At 37.7% G+C, this 18,959-nt stretch overlaps 2 protein-coding genes across 3 annotated transcripts in view; one reads left to right on the top strand and one right to left on the bottom strand.

The window, feature by feature from the left end:
- Positions 1-18,959, bottom strand: part of LOC5506981 (neuromedin-K receptor) — a 42,286-nt gene that overhangs the window by 12,501 nt on the left and 10,826 nt on the right. The window lies entirely within an intron of this gene.
- The window catches only part of LOC5506979 (neuropeptide FF receptor 2), a 39,798-nt gene continuing 24,521 nt past the window's right edge, over positions 3,683-18,959 (top strand). Inside the window, exons 1-2 of one of the 2 annotated variants that reach the window (XM_032375433.2) lie at positions 3,683-3,930; positions 11,452-11,594. The gene's annotated coding sequence lies outside the window, so the exon portion shown is untranslated. Of the gene's footprint in view, positions 3,931-11,268; positions 11,375-11,451; positions 11,595-18,959 lie in introns of those variants that run through there. The other variant, XM_048722845.1, reaches the window with a different exon arrangement.

The following is an 18,959-nucleotide window of genomic DNA, read 5'->3' as shown; positions in this document are numbered from 1 at the left end:
TGCCAATTTTACGTTTAATGTTTATTTAGAAGTGAAAATTCAATTGTTTGTGAGATTTTGTTTTGATTTTGAGCTATTGTTTACATAGATACATAACAAAAATTCAACAAATTTATTTGAAAATTGAACATTTTCATAAAGCAGTTTATTTTCAGTTATGTTATGTTATTGTTTTGGTATTTCCCCCGAAGTCTTTAAATTGACGCAGACAAACACGTATTTCTTCCAACTTTGACCAAACTAAGTAATGACTTCCGGATTCGTCGAACACAGCATGCTATGATACGAGATTAAATGGTATCTTAATTCACGCGGAAATTTGTTTTGTCAGTTAAACCATTAAACAAGGAATAAGGAGGGAAATTTTAATCAAAGTCAATGCTGCGGTTCGTGATTTTTGCCAACAACGATATCGATGAGATTGGATGATGAGGAAACGACGGGCGAGTAGAATTTATGCAAAAAATATAAAACTCTCTGCATAAAAAAAACAAACAAACAAACAAACAAACATTTTTTTAAATAGACGCAATGCGCATGCGGCTTTGCCCATAAGGAAAGATTAAAACAAAAACGAGATGAAATATTCCCTAGATAGCATAAGATATATGCCCTCTTGAATTTATTTAAAAGCAACATCAGCTATCATTGAACAAGGGAACTTAAAAAAATCTCTTTTTCTTGAAAATAATACTTTTATGGAGATCAAGTTCTCAAATATATTAAGAATATCGCCACATCGTATAACACATGAAAAAAAAATTGAAAAACATCATGTGTAGGGAAAAAGATAAGGAAAACAAAGAAAGAACAACAAAATAACATACAAACTCACAAGAAATAGTTAATTTTTTTATGCCTTTACGATATGGCCATATATGCCTTTGTGAAGTATATTATTAAACGTAAACGTAAACGAAAGATCAATTTCCCTCCCCCCCTAAATAAAATAAAAAAAATAAAAAACGACCCCACAAGAGACTTGGACCCCTCCCCCCGTCAAATTTGTAATGGTCCGTCCCCAGGGTTTATGCGTTTGTAATGGTCCGTCCCCAGGGTTTATGCGTTTGTAATGGTCCGTCCCCAGGGTTTATGCGTTTGTAATGGTCCGTCCCCAGGGTTTATGCGTTTGTAATGGTCCGTCCCCAGGGTTTATGCGTTTGTAATGGTCCGTCCCCAGGGTTTATGCGTTTGTAATGGTCCGTCCCCAGGGTTTATGCGTTTGTAATGGTCCGTCCCCAGGGTTTATGCGTTTGTAATGGTCCGTCCCCAGGGTTTATGCGTTTGTAATGGTCCGTCCCCAGGGTTTATGCGTTTGTAATGGTCCGTCCCCAGGGTTTATGCGTTTGTAATGGTCCGTCCCCAGGGTTTATGCGTTTGTAATGGTCTGTCCCCAGGTTTTATGCGTTTGTAATGGTCCGTCCCCAGGGTTTATGCGTTTGTAATGGTCCGTCCCCAGGTTTTATGCGTTTGTAATGGTCCGTCCCCAGGGTTTATGCGTTTGTAGGTTACTGATGGTATAATAACCATCTATAAATGGCTTGATCTTTAGCGTACTACTTAGCTCGATAGCTGCAATGATGGCCTATATGCCCGACAGTCGGGAAAGGTCCTCAATTGACTAAATGCCCGATAGTTTACAATCCGAGTAAATTTTCGACCTAGTGAGTACAAAGTATTCTATATATTATTTGTTAAGTAAGAGTATTATGCTAATATAAAATAAGCTTTGTTGTCGGTATTGAATGTTTTCCGTTGTCTATGTATACTATAACCGAAATTTAGTGGCATTTTTAGTGGCAATCTGTAAAATAAAAATCAGAATTAAATTTCAGATATAGCAGCATTTAATGTGAACTTCTTTGTAAATACTAATAACATCTTACATTATTTTCTAAAACCAAAGAATACAAAGCATTCTAGATTGCGTGCATTTCAATGCAGCATTTTGTTGTTCTGAGCACAAAAATGTCATTTGCACGTGCGTGACTGGACAAAGAAGAGCAAACGCTAAAGACAGCAATGAAGACTACTGTAGTAGGATCTGCATATGATGACGACATCACTTCATTACCATAGCAACACACCCATTCCCAAGAGACGCAAGCGTGAAAAAGACCCCGATATTTTTCAGTCTACATCTCAGCGAGCTGTGCGTGGCGTAACCGGCTAAAACAGGCCTGGGATCCTGGTTATTGCTTCCCCATTAATGCGCGGGTAACTCAGGTTCCTTTGTGTTGTATAGTTCGCTAGATAGCGGTACTTGGGCCGAAATCTCCAGCTTAGCCGTAAAGCTTTAAGCTGCCATACGGTGGTTCAGCTCATGTCTGGAAGTATGGTCTACTTTTTCTCAGTTTACCTGGTCTGGACGAGGTTCGATTTTTTTTTTTTGAACGATCAATCGCTCAATATTGCCCAGAATGGATTGAAACTTCACAGGGATTTAAATAACAATTCCACAAACATTTAGGAAAAGTTTGAAGGAATTTTATTTTATTTTTCGTCCAATTTTTTTTTTGTAATGCGCCATATATTTTATAGTAACTATGAATGAAACACGTAAAATACATATTAGCTTGGGGAAATTGTGGTACGGCAGTGACGTGGTTGATAGCATTGTGCATGTCTTGTATTATAATTGTGTACATTTTTGGTTAGTATGAAAAAGGCGTTGATTAAAGCTTTTTAGGTTGCAGTTGGTTATGATATGAGAACATAAGCTTGCGATTTGTAGTGAATTTATGCTGTATATGTCAAGGACGTCGGGAATATGAAATAATGGTGCTGTGTGTGCAACGTAGTCATAAACATTCGCTATTATACGAACAGGTTACGCCACGCACAGCTCGCTGAGATGTAGACAGAAAAATATCGGGGTCTTTTCCACGCTTGTGTCTCTTGGGAATGGGTGTGTTGCCATTGTAATGAAGTGATGTCGTTGAAGTTGCACACGGAGAATCCAAGTGTTGTAAAACCGGCAGATAAAATAACAAGCGTAAATAAAAGCATGTACAGAAAGGCTTTAACATTTGTGTTTATTGTAAATATTCACATGGCTTTCAGAAATCAGGATTCCGCCATTAATTTGTTACTCATGAATCAGGTTACAACTGACATGGATTCTCCAGTGTAGTCCTATTTGAAAAAGGTGTCAGAGCTATTGTAGTAAATTAAAATTCAAGTGTCATTCGATTTTTATAGTGTATACAAGCGAGGAAAAACATTCCGACAACAAAGCTCAATTCAGATTCGATTGGCGATTTTCAACAAATACAGAATACTTACTAGGTATACAATTTGCTTTTTTTTTAATAAAATGAAAACTGCCGGGCATTTAGTCCATTGAGGACCTTTCCCGACTTTCCGGCATTTAGCCACTCCGTTTAATAAAAGGACCGTATTTTGTTTAGCACCCCTTTTATTGGTCTGTACATCGCATATTTTGTATAGTTTTCTTAGCGGTAAAACACTCGTACGTGGTCACAGCTCAGTGGGGCTCAAGCGTGACGAGTCCAGAGTAGACTACTTTACAGCTGCTTTTAGGGCGGGAAGCGTTACGTGACTCCGAAAAGAGCGGTGATATTTGACGTTACTAATCCCCAGACCCACGTGCCAAAAAAGCTAACACTTTAACATCACCACCATGTAATTAGCCATGTTTCTGACACATCGGAAGAATCTATCTGAGAGTTGGATTACTTTTCTAGATTTGGCTCATATTTCGCGTCAGATAACAAACAAACTTTTCTCATTAACTGGAAACAAGAAGTGCTGTCGCTAACAAGTTCACAAGAATAAAAGGATAGAGTTGCTCTTATTATTCGAGCTGTTTCACCTTCATCTAGCACTCGCTTCAATTGACGCTAGATGGCGTTAAAGCCCGTCTAACAACGCAAAGAGGGAATGTATCTCAGCTGCATTCTATACCAGGTAAGAAAGTTGTTAAGCTTAGCATTTCTTGAATGAACTGCGAAAATAAAACCACTGGCTCATGCCGTGTATTTATAACGAAAGGATAATCTTTAAATTTGGGTAAAAAGATACATTTCATTTGATTTGCTTCTATACGAGCGCGCGCTATTGTTACCATTGATATTTGACGAGTCGATAAGGAAATTCATAAAAGCACGGGCAAGGCAAAGTGTTTAGGGAAATAGAAGATAAAAGCCTTTTCTAAAAAAATATATCCAACAATTCGACAGGCAGCAATCAATCTTTTTTTATAAGAACGTCCATCCTGCCTGAGATTTAACAAAATTCTAAGGAATGTGCCGAGGCAGCAAAACCCTTCATGCATCTTGAAATGTAAAATCAAATAATAGCGGCCCCAATAGATAGGATTGCTATTCACCATTGTATCATTGCGTTTAAAATGCTTTATTCCCGGGGGGGGGGGGGGGGGGGGGGGGTTTCAAGGTAAAAGTGATAGTGATGCTCGTCGGAAAATTCGAAAAATACCCAAAAAATACCTGCACGATCAAAAATAGCTACCCTAAACAATACCCCAGGAGCCATAAAAAACATTTCTAAGAGAAAAGCTATTTTTTTTTCTCGGATGCCCCATGACTCCTAAAATATACGACGGGCATCCCTATCAAGTCGACATGGAAAGAACCCCCTCCCCCCCCCCCCCCCACCCGGGGGCGTCATTACTCCATTTGATACTTTCATTAGAACATTTTAGTCTTGAAATGCTAAGTGCTAAGCTAAGTGATCAGTATTTGCACTATCGTGATGATGAACGAGACTTGCGCATTTTAGAGGTCTCCCTGGAATAGTTGAGTAATGGTGTTTCAGTAAGTAAATGGTCTTGTTTGTTAAGATGTTGTTTTCTCAGATATAACAATTAAAGAAAACACTCCGCAAAAATGTTTATTCATATTTTGCGAACTTGTAATTAAAATGTCCGTTATGTTTACCGCATGTACAAGTGTATAGCCCACATACTCCTGGTATAGCCTCTTTAACTCAAGTACATCTACATCTTCAAGATTGGCAGTAATTTTCCCCTGTGAGCGAATCCCCTATAAATACCGTCACAAAACTGCTTTGTGTGCCGCGCGCTGCCCTTCTCTGCCCGAAAGTAAGTATTTAAAATTGTATATAAATGGTTCTCTTTATGTGAAGGCAAAGGAAAGGAATTTGACCATATGAGGGACATAAAGTTTGATCTTGTTCGCCTTGTTATCTTGAAAGCATGTCCCCTGACAAGTCAATGATACCATTCAATACCTGAAGATCTGATGACCTAAAACTTCAGTCTTGGTTACTTCCTGGATTATGGCTTCGTGAAATAACGTTTATTGTTTTTATTGTATCATGGATACATCAAGATGTTTTTTTTTTTTAGCAAAATTGCTTTTCATTATTACAATTGTTTCCTTTCACGTCTTTAAGGGCTGGAAGGCAATAAGAGATAATATTTGAGTTACAATTTTCCTCTTATAAGGGATTTACCATGTTTTTGTTGCTGGAATTATCCACCATTAGCTAGACGTACCGAGATAATGGTGTCTGTATCTTTCGGGAACGCTAAAAGCAGATTAATAGAAATGGGGTGAATGAAACCATTTGAACCAGTTTAATCCTTTGTTTGAAAATCATAAATTTTGCTTGAATACGTGAGAAAAAAATGTGAGAAACAATAAAGCTTCAAAGTAATTTGAAGTATTCGAGATCTTACGTTTTACGATAAGATTGGTAACGATAAGATTGGTGGTTTGGAATGTGATAATATCGCATATATTATATGTCGCGAATGCAAAGTCAACAAGCTTTCATGCAATCCTTCAGAAGGCTTCACCAACTTAAAAAAAATTTCGATCACTCACTCTTTTTTGTTGTTTATCATTAAAAATGCAGCGAAAACGTCAAAATAACAATCTACGAATGAAGTCTGATATGTTATTGACGATATTTGATTGAAAATTTTTTGGTTACTCGCTGAAATTAAGCCGATGGAAATGGTTCCTTTTGTGTTTTGTGTGACTCGGCAGTGAGCGTGATTGGCCTTCTTTAAAAGGGAACCGACATATAATAAATTGCCCTTAGATTTCTTTTTTTCTGCGGCTTTTTACTAACGTTCCCAGAGCTAGTCCCCTGACGAGTCAATGATACCTTTCGACACTTTCGTCAAAGATCTGATTACCTAAAACTTTAGTCTGGGTTACTTCCTGGATTTTGGCTTACCAAAGATTTAACTCAACGTACGTGAAAAATCGAGGATTGTTTTACGAAATAATACATTTTCGAAAATGCTCTTTTGGAATTGTGTCTTAAGGCCACATGCAGGGGGCACAAATCATGTTCCGTGAGACTCCCAAGTGACGGGGTGATCGTCCATGCCGCTATCGTGCAAAAGAGATAAGTGAGAATTTGTTGTTTTAAGAAGCGATTAAGGAAGCAGATGAAAGACAAATAGTAAAACAATATAATCTGCTTAGCACGTAGTTGTAAATGGATTGCTCAATTATTAAGCGCATCGACTGTTCAGGAAGTATTTTGGACGGTATTTCATGCTTTTTCACGTCCTTTTCAAGACGCGACAACGGCCAAAATCAGAGCGCGTGCGCAAGCCGGGTCCTCTTGCTGTAGATTTGAAAACACCTTATTGTTCGAGTCATTACAGGGAATTATAAAACCGTTCCAATTTAGGCCAAGCAAACGAGACCAATAAAATAATTATTATACAGCTTAGTACCAATACACTCACGCTTTGGTAACACGGAAATTCCAGTTTATTGCAAGAGGCATAATATTTTATTACAAAGTGCGTCAGATGTGTTTTTTATTGCAAAATGCGTCAATTCTTTTTATTACAAAGTGCGTCAAATGTATTTCTATTACGAAGTGCGTCAGTTATTATACGTGTATTACAAAATTCGTCAGATATTTCAAAGTGCGTCAGGTATTACAAAGTGCGTCAGATATTACAAAGTGCGTCAGGTATTACAAAGTGCGTCAGGTATTACAAAGTGCGTCAGGTATTACAAAGTGCGTCAGATATTTCAAAGTGCCTCAGGTATTACAAATTGCGTTAGGTATTACAAAGTGCGTCAGGTATTACAAAGTGCGTCAGGTATAACAAAGTGCGTCAGGTATTACAAAGTGCGTCAGGTATTACAAAGTGCGTCAGGTATAACAAAGTGCGTCAGATATCAGAAAGTGCGCCAGGTATTACAAAGTGCGTCAGGTATTACAAAGTGCGTCAGGTATTACAAAGTGCGTCAGGTATTACAATGTGCGCCAGGTAAAACAATGTGCGTCAGGTATTACATGTTGCGTCAGGTATTACAAAGTGCGTCAGATATTTGAAAGTGCGTCAGGTATTACATAGGGCGTTAGGTATTACAAAGTGCGTCAGGTATAACAAAGTGCGTCGGGTATTACAAAGTGCGTCAGGTATTACAATGTGCGTCAGGTATTACAATGTGCGTCAGGTATTACAAAGTGTGTCAGATATTACAATTCGCGTCAGGTATTACAATTCGCGAAGGAATTGCAATTTGTTTTTGCCCTAAAAATACTACATATAACATTTTGTCACGACTATTTGATCCTTTCAATGCGGACTGATTTTCTCTATTCAATCAAAAGCCTGAATAACGTGAGTGAATAAATGCATACCATAAGTTTACCATAAGTTGGCCGCATTTCAGTTAGTCTCCCGCGCAGCCTTTTTTAGTGTAGGTCACGCAACGCATTTGGGATGGGAGTGTTGCATGACCGACACAAAGAACGGCTGCGCGGGATACTACATTTCAATGAATTTTGCTTTGATCTCCTCTTCCGTCACTATAGCAACAAATGTAGCTGAATGGCACTTCGGTGCGCGCGCATCTAAAGATAGCCAGGCGCCCGTTTCTCGGCCCGAAAATTTTATTTTGCATTTTTGCCCAAAATTTCGCATGTTTTACTTTTTGAGAACCGCTTTTATGTTTTAGAACAGTTTGAACTTCCTTTTGGTTCCTATTCCAAATGATTTCGCTCATTAGGGCTATTTTCGAAGTTTTGCTGAAGCCAGAAAGTTACTCGAAAAGTCTAGGGTGACTGCGAGGTCCCGAGAACTTTCTTAATATTTAAGCCATGTGAATTTCGGGCCCGAGGAGTTCGGGAAAGATCAATATATATAAATCTATTAAGGGAATCATCCTTTACATGAATCTTTGTGGTAAAATGCGATATTTGACGATATTGCAACACATATAGATACCATAAATTTTATAGAAATTAGCCCGCTTTTCAAATTTAAGGAATCAATCGTTTTCGGGCCCGAGAATTCTCGGGTGTTTTGAGAAACGAGCCCCTGGTCCGTAAACACGCCTTAAGGGTGTACTGACATTAGTGTTGCTCAGTTACGACGTCGCTACGCTGGTGGCGTTGAGCGCGCGCATATACCTATTTCAAAAAAGGTTGTCAGTGCAAATGGCGAATGGCAAATAGTAAATGGCAGTTCTAAGCTTGAACGGTGCTTCTGGGTACTAATCATTCGTAAAATTAAAGGTGTCAAATAAAGTCTAGCAATGTCAGAGACATACATTGATGATCTTTAATGGATAATTGTTTGATTTATCCATATTCTTCATCATTTAGTAGAAATTTAATGAGACCCATTGTTCCTTTCGGTCCTAAAACTGCCATTTGCCAATCGCCATTTGCCGTCTCGCACTGACAACGTTTTTTGAAATAGGTATATACATAACACGGAATTCGTCATTCACAAGCTTTTCTGAAGTAAAAGAAACAAAAAAATATGCACTTCAAGTTCCCCAAAATTAGATCTCAGCCTTTTCTGGTTATGATATTTCCCATATTTTGTAAAAACGAAAATTCAGCGAATATTTAATCAAGCGTACCTTTTATTGAAGCCAAAGTTTTCAATTTTCACAACCTGCGCGCGCTACAAAAACCGGTTGCAAACGCTCGCGCACGCACTGTATCAGAATTTTAAAATACTTTTTTAATTTCCATCATGACATGACGAATATCGTTCCTTTGAAGTGTATATACCACGAAACACTATTGGAATTTGTTTTTAAACTTCATTTCAATTTCATCATGTGAGATATCATTGTGTCTGAGCTGGCAAAATGTGCACGCGCGGGCTTTGTTTCAATTCCGGTTCTGCGTTTTCTAAAAAAAAAAGCTTTTTTTTCGCCAAATTATTTCAAAACGCAATATTTTTGTTGTATTCGTTTTTATTAAAATCTTCTTTTATAGCCAAGCATGGATTTAGCGTTAATTTAACAGAAATGAAAATTATATCAAATAATCTGGATTTCAGGACCTTTGAAAAATCATACAAAAACAATTACTCAATCATTTCTAAAAACGCATGCTTGGCTTAATGAATCCATCCCTCAAGCTTCATAAAATGTGTTCGATATTTGTTTTCGAGCAATTTTACTTGAAATATTTGCTTTTATCTGCATCTATGACGTCACATTATGACGTCACGGGGTAACGTCATCATAATAGTGAGCACACTTTTGTTGGTCAACATTGCGAATTTCAGACCCTCATGACTTTCTACAAGGCTTTTATGATATATTCACTTTTCCTTAGCAACAGATGTCTTGTCAAAACGAAAATGAGCCCCTGATTTTCCGTACACCCCCACCCTTTTGGTGATAGAATCAAAAGCATACATGTAAACCAATCTTGTTTTAAAAGCTTTTGTTTTTCTAGCGCGCTCGGTCAATTCCTAATTAGGTCATTACATACCATATTTAAAATCAATCATTTTTGGGTTTTTTGGTTGTCACGCTAACCATTTTGCTTATACAAAATGAAAGCTTCACTCTCCAGTGGTTAACTATCCACAGACCAAGTGCTACTCTCAGTGTCACCCTCTAATGTCACGCTAAGATCAAACAAGTGTTACTCTCTAGTGTCACGCTAAAATCGAACAAGTGTTACTCTCTACTACAGGCTTCAGCGGGTAAATCTATCTGCATACCAAGTGTCACGTTATAGTGTCACGCTAAAATCTGTCACGCTCTTGTCTGGTCTACACCTGTCGCTTGCTGATTACTGTCTGCAAAATCAATCGCTTTAGACCCCCATTCTCTCTCGCAAAAGATAAGCTGAGCTCAAATCCGTGCAAATCCTCTGTCGGTAAATCACAAACGGGGGAAATCACACATTTTCGTGCTTCCAGCCACCGGGTCTATTTGACAAGAAGGAACCTTTTTAAATGTGTGAAATCTATCTGTCGTTTTTATCAGCCGGTTTTGCCGGCGGGGCGGTCTCGGTGGGAGTTATTAGGCCTTCAGCTGTAGATCCCTGCTCTCAGAGCGGCTAAGGTGCTTAATGCGGTTTCCAGTATTCTGCGAGCTTTTGCCGATTATTTCCAACAGCTAAATTGACATCTGACTGCCTCCATTCAAAATTCTTGAATCCTAGACCAAGGCTAAAAAGGTTTCCAGCCACGCCAAGGCGATTACCAATAAAAAATACCAATTGTAATTCCGTTAGTTTGAATGACGGAAGCCAGAGAGGTAGCAGGACATTTAAAATCGCGGTAATGCGGGAATGTATGGATTTCTTTTTAAGTATGCACGACATTGAGTCATATGAGTTTAGGCTCAGTGCTTGCGTAATATAAAGATAAACTAGAACAAAGACGCACTAGGTTGGAGCTCTAATATAGAAGTCTTGATAACGAGTGGAAAGATCTCTCGTTTGTGGTAATCTAGACATCTTATGAGCACATATGAATGCCCTTATACTAACGACAATATGTTTCTATTACCGCTCAAAAAAGAAAAAAAAATGTAGAGAGGGAACATTTAGGTTGAGCAGCCCTATTTACAAACAGGCAGTTGGTAGACTTTACAAGATTATGTATACAGTGTTGAAATGCTCTTAATATGTCTAAAATCTATAAAACTGTGCATATGTTATTATGACTCTAAAATATTATCATCTCTCTCTTTTGCTTCCTTTTTTTATAGAGCACAATTAATCGAGTTCTTTAGTCTCAAGCAGGCGTATTTTTTATTCATCATTATTTTTTTAATTGTATTCTTTCTCGTATTCGAAAAAAGCGACTGCGCGGAATAATAAAAAATAAAGATAAGCTGGTATTATCTGCCAAATCGAACATTATACTTGAAAAATGCCATTGTTTGACTATAAAACGCTTTATTGAATATCAATAGCGTAGTAATTAACGCAAAAAAGGGTCCACACACATCGATTTCTCAATTTAGCAAAATCATTTGTAAACTGACTGGGGGAGATCAGTTACGTTCAGCTCAGCCGGAACGGGTATATTGTACGGAGAGGAAGTTCATTTGGTGAACATGCCCTGTTATTGTTTCCGAGATTCCTAAGCCCTGAAGTTGCAGATAAGAAGAACTATCTCGTAGTGGTAGGGTAGGCTTTTTAGCACTTACTCATAAATACGACGCAATCAATGTAGCACCTGATGTTATCTCTGTGTTCTAGAAGCGAAAAGGTAGTCTACGGTACATATGGGGAGAAAACCGACGCCCAAAACTTGATTCCAAGCTTAGCCTCGCAAGATAAAGCAACGAGAGATCCCCCATCGTAATATTCCTACTCAAGTCTTCTAGGTTTTATCATAAAAGGTAAGTCAAAAGTAATATCTCGTTGAAGTGATTTTTCACCGATCGTTGTTGGTATATTGGGCTTTTAATCTAATGTGACCCATAACATCGTCGATACAACAGTATTTAGAACAATACTAAGAGGATAATTCATCACTTTTCTGAGATAAATGACTTAGACGGGTTTAAGAAACGACCAAAATAAAATTAGATTAAAACAAATGTTTCTAGTACCTCTATAGGAGCCATGAAGTGCATTAATAATAAAGACAAGAAAAAAGTTTAAGCATTGATTTAATGGTTATCGGATGGTAAAAAAAATTCTATTTAGCAATGGAATTTGTTTGAAAAAAAAAAGACAAAAAAGTTCGGGCTTACGGTGCTTATGGAATGTCGCGAAAAGATCTCTAATTTAAAGATTGTAACGACATCGCCCTACGATTTCGATTTCATTATCACAAATTTTGTTACATCCTCTTTTTAAGTTCTCCGATTGGTTACATATGACAGGCAAACGAGGAATAGTCCAATATATGCCTCAGAGATTCGAGTCCTTTTACGGACGTTTTTTTTTCACATCAAGCATAACTGAGAGCTTTGCGTAGACACTTTGTTATCTGATAGTGGCTCAAAATGAAATTCTAAGTTAATATCATGTAAAAATACATTATATGTAAATAATAATATTGTACTTTGAAAATGCTCTTAAGATGCCAGATGTCTTTGCGATGTCTTTATGGAAAAAAAAACACCTGCGTCTCTTCTGTTTCTAGAAAGAGACTTTTTCCGCCTAGATGTTGAGCTAAAAAGTTGAATCGCCTTTCGCATAAACACAGGAACCCCGTGCGGCGAGGTAATCTTAAGTAAGATTGGCATTGCAGACGACGTTCCGCATCAAGGAACCGGAAAACGTCCTTTTTATTAAAAATTTACAAAGATTAGCCTTAAACTTTATATAGAACTGAAAGGTGTATCTTTTTGGCGTCTTCTTTGAACAAAATGCGAACATCGCAAATGTAACTTGAATTTGAGACTGAGAGCGTTTTCAATTGTAATCAAGGCAAAATGCTTCCGTTGAAGAAAAAAAAATAGAAAAAAAATAGAAAAAAAGATAAGAAAAAAAAAATAGACGCCTTATCCCATTCGTTGGCGTAACAAAATCATCAGGCCCAATGTTCTACGCGATGACGTCACGCGTTTGATTTGCATAATCCCTGAAAAGCAGGCCTTGAGGACGAAATAGATGGACTTCTCAAGTAGTATGAAGGACATTCAAATATATTTTTCTTGTTAGCTATTACAATATTAGTCATTACAATATAAAATAGGTCTTCAAAGAACACGGTCGGCTCCACATGTCTCGAACACTTGATAGCTTTAACTTCTCGCTATCGAGAATCAATTTCGATCCAAGAGCCAGTCTTGAAGGCAGGGGTAAAGGCTCATTCAAATAAAAGGGTGAGAAAACAAGTCCTTAGCAAGACTGTTCTAGTTTTGTGGGCACTTGTAAACAAACTGTGCGCAACTGTTTAACTTCAGGGGACCCATTTACTAATATTCATATTGTAACACTTCGTTTCGTTTTTTAATGTTGAATTTTGGAAAATTGGATTATCCATAGGCTGTTCACGCCTAAGAATAGAATGTATCATATAAATTTATAGTTGGATTTAATTCTATTATTCGACCGTATTTAAATCACTACAATGTAGATTTATTAGCATTGTTTTTTTCTGCGGCACTAAAGATGTTAGCTACAGTTTGTTTGCATTAAGCTCAATAGTTGTGTCAGACAGTGGAGGGAGCTGTAAGTACAGCAAAATGAAGGAAAATTGTTCAATTAAGCTCATACGTCAAATAAGGTGAAGAATTCCTTTAAGTACTTAGCGAGAAATAGCAAACAAATTGTAAACTGCGACCATATAAAAATAGATGCGACTTTTGGTAAGATGTCATTGAAATTTATAGCTTTCGTCCCTACGTTTATGAATAGCGCGAAGATTATCAAGTAGTCTTCACTAAAAAAAGTTACAATCTAGGAGGTATGGAATTACGTCTGGTGGAAGTGTCTTGAATAGGGAAAATTAGTGTACCAAATGCAAAATGACGAAATGACCAACATCTTCATTTTCTTTAGTATCTGTTCGCAGTGCAAGGGCAGAATTATACGATTTTGTTAGGCTAAAACCCCGATAACAAAAGAACGCAAATACCGCGTTTACTAAGAAAACTAGGCTGATGGCTAGCTGGCTCTCATTTGGGGTTAGTCACAAATGTTTGATTTTCGAATATGGGATACTGTGGGAAGAAATGATTTTTCTTCGTACCCTTTTCAATCTCATTTCAAGAAATTCTAGCCAAAAATTTTACTTTTTTTCCTAACGCAAACACTTCCATATAAGGAAACTAATATATTCCTTATCTGGAAAAAAACTGCATAGTTCTTGTCATATTTAAGGTTGTTGCACCGCAGGTGTTTTGTAAACTTTATGACTTGGACTCATAAGATAAAAGCAGTGACTGTGACCATCTTTAGCCTGTAGAAAATGTCTTTGAAAAGAAACTAAGATTCCTCTGTACTAGACCCCCAAAATGATGACGTTTTCGTCACATGGGCCATCGCGTGCGCCACAGGCTTCCCAATAGTTTAGCCTGCTAGCCGGCTCTCAAAACATTTCCGACTAGTCCCGAACAAGAGCCGGCTAGCAGGCTAAAATATTGGGAACATTGTGGCGCACGCCCAATATATGAAGAAAGCGGGCTATTAAAAATCCTGAACAAGATACGTTTCGTTAGGTGAGCTGTTACTACGTGGAACGTGAACTCCGATGCGACCGAAACGACTAAAATAATTATAAAGAGACCAAGCCATTGAAAAAATCAAACCATCTGTAAATGTTGGTGGCTAAGTAAACATACGAAGTGCACAACGCATAACGAGGCACATAGTCTATATAGGGGTGATATTGTGGTTTCTTCGTCACTATTAAGCCTAACAAACTCCTTTCCTCGCCCTCGGCGGTGTGCCATGTCTAGTTGAGATCTCATGTTGTCACATGTGTGTCTAGTAGGGATTCACAGACGCAGTCTTGTTTCCGGTAAACAAGAGAAGATGATAGTCTCTGTATGACTCTGTCTCACTGGACGAAGTAACATGGGATTTTCTCCTCTTCCGTAAGGTTTACAATAAGGGCACCACCGGTAGATGAGTGCTGGCAATTGTCAACTTCGATGAATTGAAGTTTGGATAAAGAAAGTTTAATAAGACCTACTATTCCATATCAAAGGTAAAAGAGGCTATGAAGGCTGAATTTATTGTTCGTCGCTAGACGATAAGTTATAAGGCAAGTGTATCGTAGTTTATTTTGGCCAGCTAAGAAACTCAAACAATTTAAACCATCGATATCGCTCAGTCAATGGGGGGTTGTGCTAAGAGATCACGTGACTGTTTGGATGGCAAACTAGGGTGCGCTCAGGCTTTTGGCGGCAAAATAACAGCAACAAAAAGCAGTTTATTCAGTGCTTACGAAAAATGACATATTTTTTTCAGAAATGTTTTAGTTTCATATAAAGATTTTATTTTTTCGTCGTTCTCTGGTTTGACGGGCGCAGTCATTTACGTTATTGTTTTGGTTTGAATTTGTCATCCAGAAAGGTCACGTGATCTCTTAGCGCAAGTCCACTATTTCCTATTACGTAGCATATCCTAATTATAGATTGGCGAGGTTTAATCATCATTATCATTTATTTGTTTTAAGTAAACGTAAAGGAGTTTTCCAAAAACGTTTCCGAAAACGTTGGCAACGTTTTTACAGGCCACCATCATGAAAACTAGCCCCATACCCTAACCTTATATGTCACCACAGGTATCTCGTGCACTAGCCCAAGGCTCTTTTAGGCAAGTTCGAAATAAGAAATCCATTGATTGATATACAGTTCTCCTCTTCGATTTTTTTAAACATAATGTCCAGTTTAGTTGCTCGACCCAAGTTCCTTTTGGATGTGTTTTTAATCAAAGGTTTTTGATCGATAACGGTCTGTTTAATAATAGTGTCTTAACTTGAATGCACAATAATGCATCCTTAACTTGTATGGACAATAGAACATCTTATAAGATGTACTGTTTAATATATCATTTGTTTGAAATATTTAAAATTAGTTACTCAAAAATTCTCTAAAAGGGGGAATCAATATCGTAGGTTTTATGTTTAAGTTTATTTAGTCTTGTTTTAGTGACCTTAAAAAAAACGATAGCGCCGGATTAAGAAAGGGATTACCCACGGACGAGGCCGAATGGAGGCGTAGACTTCCTCCAAGCCAATACGCACATGTCGTGAACGACATAAATAATATAAGAGGGCCCAAGGATATGGCTGACAAGCGTACCCGATTCTTTGTTCTTTCAAACATCTATTTTTGGTTTTTCAGACATAGTTTCGACGCCGTTCTTTTGTTGATTGTCCCTAATGCTTGCAAATGGCAAAGTCAATTGCTTTATGCTCTTTTAAACGAGTTTGCATTGGCACGGTGATTGATCAAGATCTTATGCTGTATTCACACCAATACCATGTTTATGAAACAAGGTCTTTATTTGCCTGATAACTTTCCAAGTTTCTCATTGTTATGTTGCCAAGTTTCTCATCGTTAAATTCTTACTAGCTAAATAATCACTTATAGTAACATGTACAGCACAGTCTATTTAGTTTTGTTCCTGGTTCTGTCCACTCTTAGGAGGTTAAGATTTAAACCAGTTTAATTAAACCACCTTTAAACAATGGTTTAAGTGCTGGTGTGACAGCGACGTAGCCAGGATTTTTAAATGAAGGCGGCCCAAAAGGCCCTTTCAAGGCATTATCTCCTGTATTTTAGATAATGTCTCGTACATTTTACTCTTTTTTTGGCTGATAGAAGGGGGGCCCGGGCCCCCTGGGCCACCCCCCTGGCTACGCCCCTGTGTGAATGCGGTATTAGTCTCCTTTGGTATATCGATCGTTGTTTGACCATTCTCACATTTTTTCCCGGTGTATACTAAAGCACATAATCGGTGCACGAGCGAAGATTAATTTTAGTTTTATCTGGGAAGCTAAAAAATAATAAAAAAGAGTGCAGGACAACCTATATGAAATAACCTTATCAGCATAGTTAATGTGTACTTTAGAATAACACAGCTATACAAACATTGAGACCAGAAGATGTAACCTTTGTCAAAATATTTTAAGTCTGTCTTTGAATCAGCGAAAAAGTTATTTGAAATTCAAAGCGTTGTGTACAATCGAATAGGAGATGGTGTACATATTTAAATTCAAGTAATTACATTTCGTCGAATAGATCTAGATTTTAGAGATTAAAAAAGGGAAAAAGGTCCGTATCTTGTGCCTTTCTTGTGCGCTATATTTTATTCAACATCAGTTTTATTCTACTGATACCGGTTTTCCCCCTATATTTTTTTCTGGTAAGCCTGCTCACTTCCCCCCCATCGAATTTCTAGTCCTTCCCTAATAGTCTAACTGCACTGCAACTATTACCAAAAAAAATTATATGTTGCATATCTTTTTCAATAAAAAGATATGCAACATATTATATAATATAAATAAAATTGCTTGTACAGTATTCCTTGCCCGCGAGAGGCCTAATGAACTTATAGATAAATCATCGCACTTCACCTACCGATTTTTTAGTAGAATGAGCTGGTTTTGCGCGTTAAAATTAATTTTCCCGCACAAGAGAGAGACCAGTTTGACGCGTTTGCTACTGCAGGTTCGAGCACCTTATATAAGTACCTACTCTTTACCCTTAAAGTGTAGTTTGATATGATCGCTGTTTATTTAGGCAACGCGTATTAGAATAAAAAAGGATCAAAGAGACTAATATTTGCCACGACTATCTTTCCAAATGTTTTTTCAGCTTCGCTAAGATTGCTTTAGCTAAGGAATGTAAAGATAATTAAGGATTAGACACCGTATTGTTTTAGCCCGAACTAACATTTCTCTTCTTTTTATTATAACTTTTGTAGACATTTCTTAATGAAATAGCCTGCGTACCTGACAGTTTTTTTTCAAAGATATTATTATTGTGCTTTTGTTGAAATGGTAACGTTGGAGAGATAAGATAATATAACGAAAGTGGACTGGTGAAGTATATCGCAGACTAGAAGGAATAGAATCAAAAAGCCCAAACTGTCGCGATCTCGTACCAGAACAATGAATACAATACACCAAAAACTGGAAATCGACTCTGCCAAATTTTCGTCTTTAATAAGACTTCTTCAGGGCAGAGTCGATTTCCAGTTTTTGGTGTATTGCAGACTAGAAGGTGTATAGAATTAAGAGGGTAGGGGGGGGGGGGGGGTGGGAGCTGCCCAATCATAGATATAGAAGGATAGTATTTTAACAATCCTTCAATAAGAAATTACCAAGTTTGCCCCCCCCACCCATATCAGTTAATGGCGGTCGATCTTCTAAATGGTCTAAAAAATCCTGGGGCGAGCGCGCGGGAGACCTTCGATATTCTAAAACGTTAGAGACTAGGCCCCATTTCAAAGATGGCTGCCAGCAAATTCGTAGTTACACGAATTCCTGGAAGTTTGCGTGGAAATTCTCGACTTACAAAGCCCTAGAGCGGTAAAAAAGCGGAAAAAAAGTGCTTAAAGCGGACTCCCAAATATGGTAATGTCCTAAAGGAAATGGCCGAGCGAGCAAGATAATCGATAGTTTTTAAAACAAGATTGACTGATATGCCTAGGAAAAACAAACAAACAAACAAACAAACAAAAAAAAAAAACAAACATAAAGCAATCGGATAAAGCATCCATATCCATATGCTTCCTAAGATACAGCTCATTGGCTGAATACGGCGTATAAACTTAGACGATGAGCTCATTATTATCAACTTTTCACAAATTTCCGTTGTAAACATTAAAGGATTTCGGAAAGCATCTTAATCTGTGAATTTAATTGCGCAACTCTTTCAAATGCGCGTGGGGCTAATGTGACATATAAATATATTTACGGAAGCAAGAAGCACACATTGTGATACGGGCTTTCCCTTACTTCGCCACAGGGTACCCAAATACGTGAGTCATATCTCACCCTGTTGATTTCGTGTTTATTATCAAAGTGCACGTCGATGGAAATTTTGTAAGACCAAATAATAATTGCAATTTTTGCATGCATACAGACGTGAATGGAATGGAGTAAAGCGAATTTACTTTAATTCAGAATCAAAGATTTCATTAAATACATCAAAAAGGTTGATTTCAGCGCGGTGTTTCCGAAAGTTCCTACATGATTACTTTGTTCTTTCATATTGTGCTCAGACCGTCTAACAGCAAATGAAACAGAATAAAAATAAGCTCTCGATACGCTATGCATTTGCTAAAATCTTGAG

This window comes from Nematostella vectensis, chromosome 15, assembly GCF_932526225.1.
Source record: "Nematostella vectensis chromosome 15, jaNemVect1.1, whole genome shotgun sequence".
NCBI lineage: Eukaryota > Metazoa > Cnidaria > Anthozoa > Actiniaria > Edwardsiidae > Nematostella > Nematostella vectensis.
Note: the sequence above shows the minus strand (reverse complement) of the source record. Positions and strands in the feature narration are given on the sequence as shown.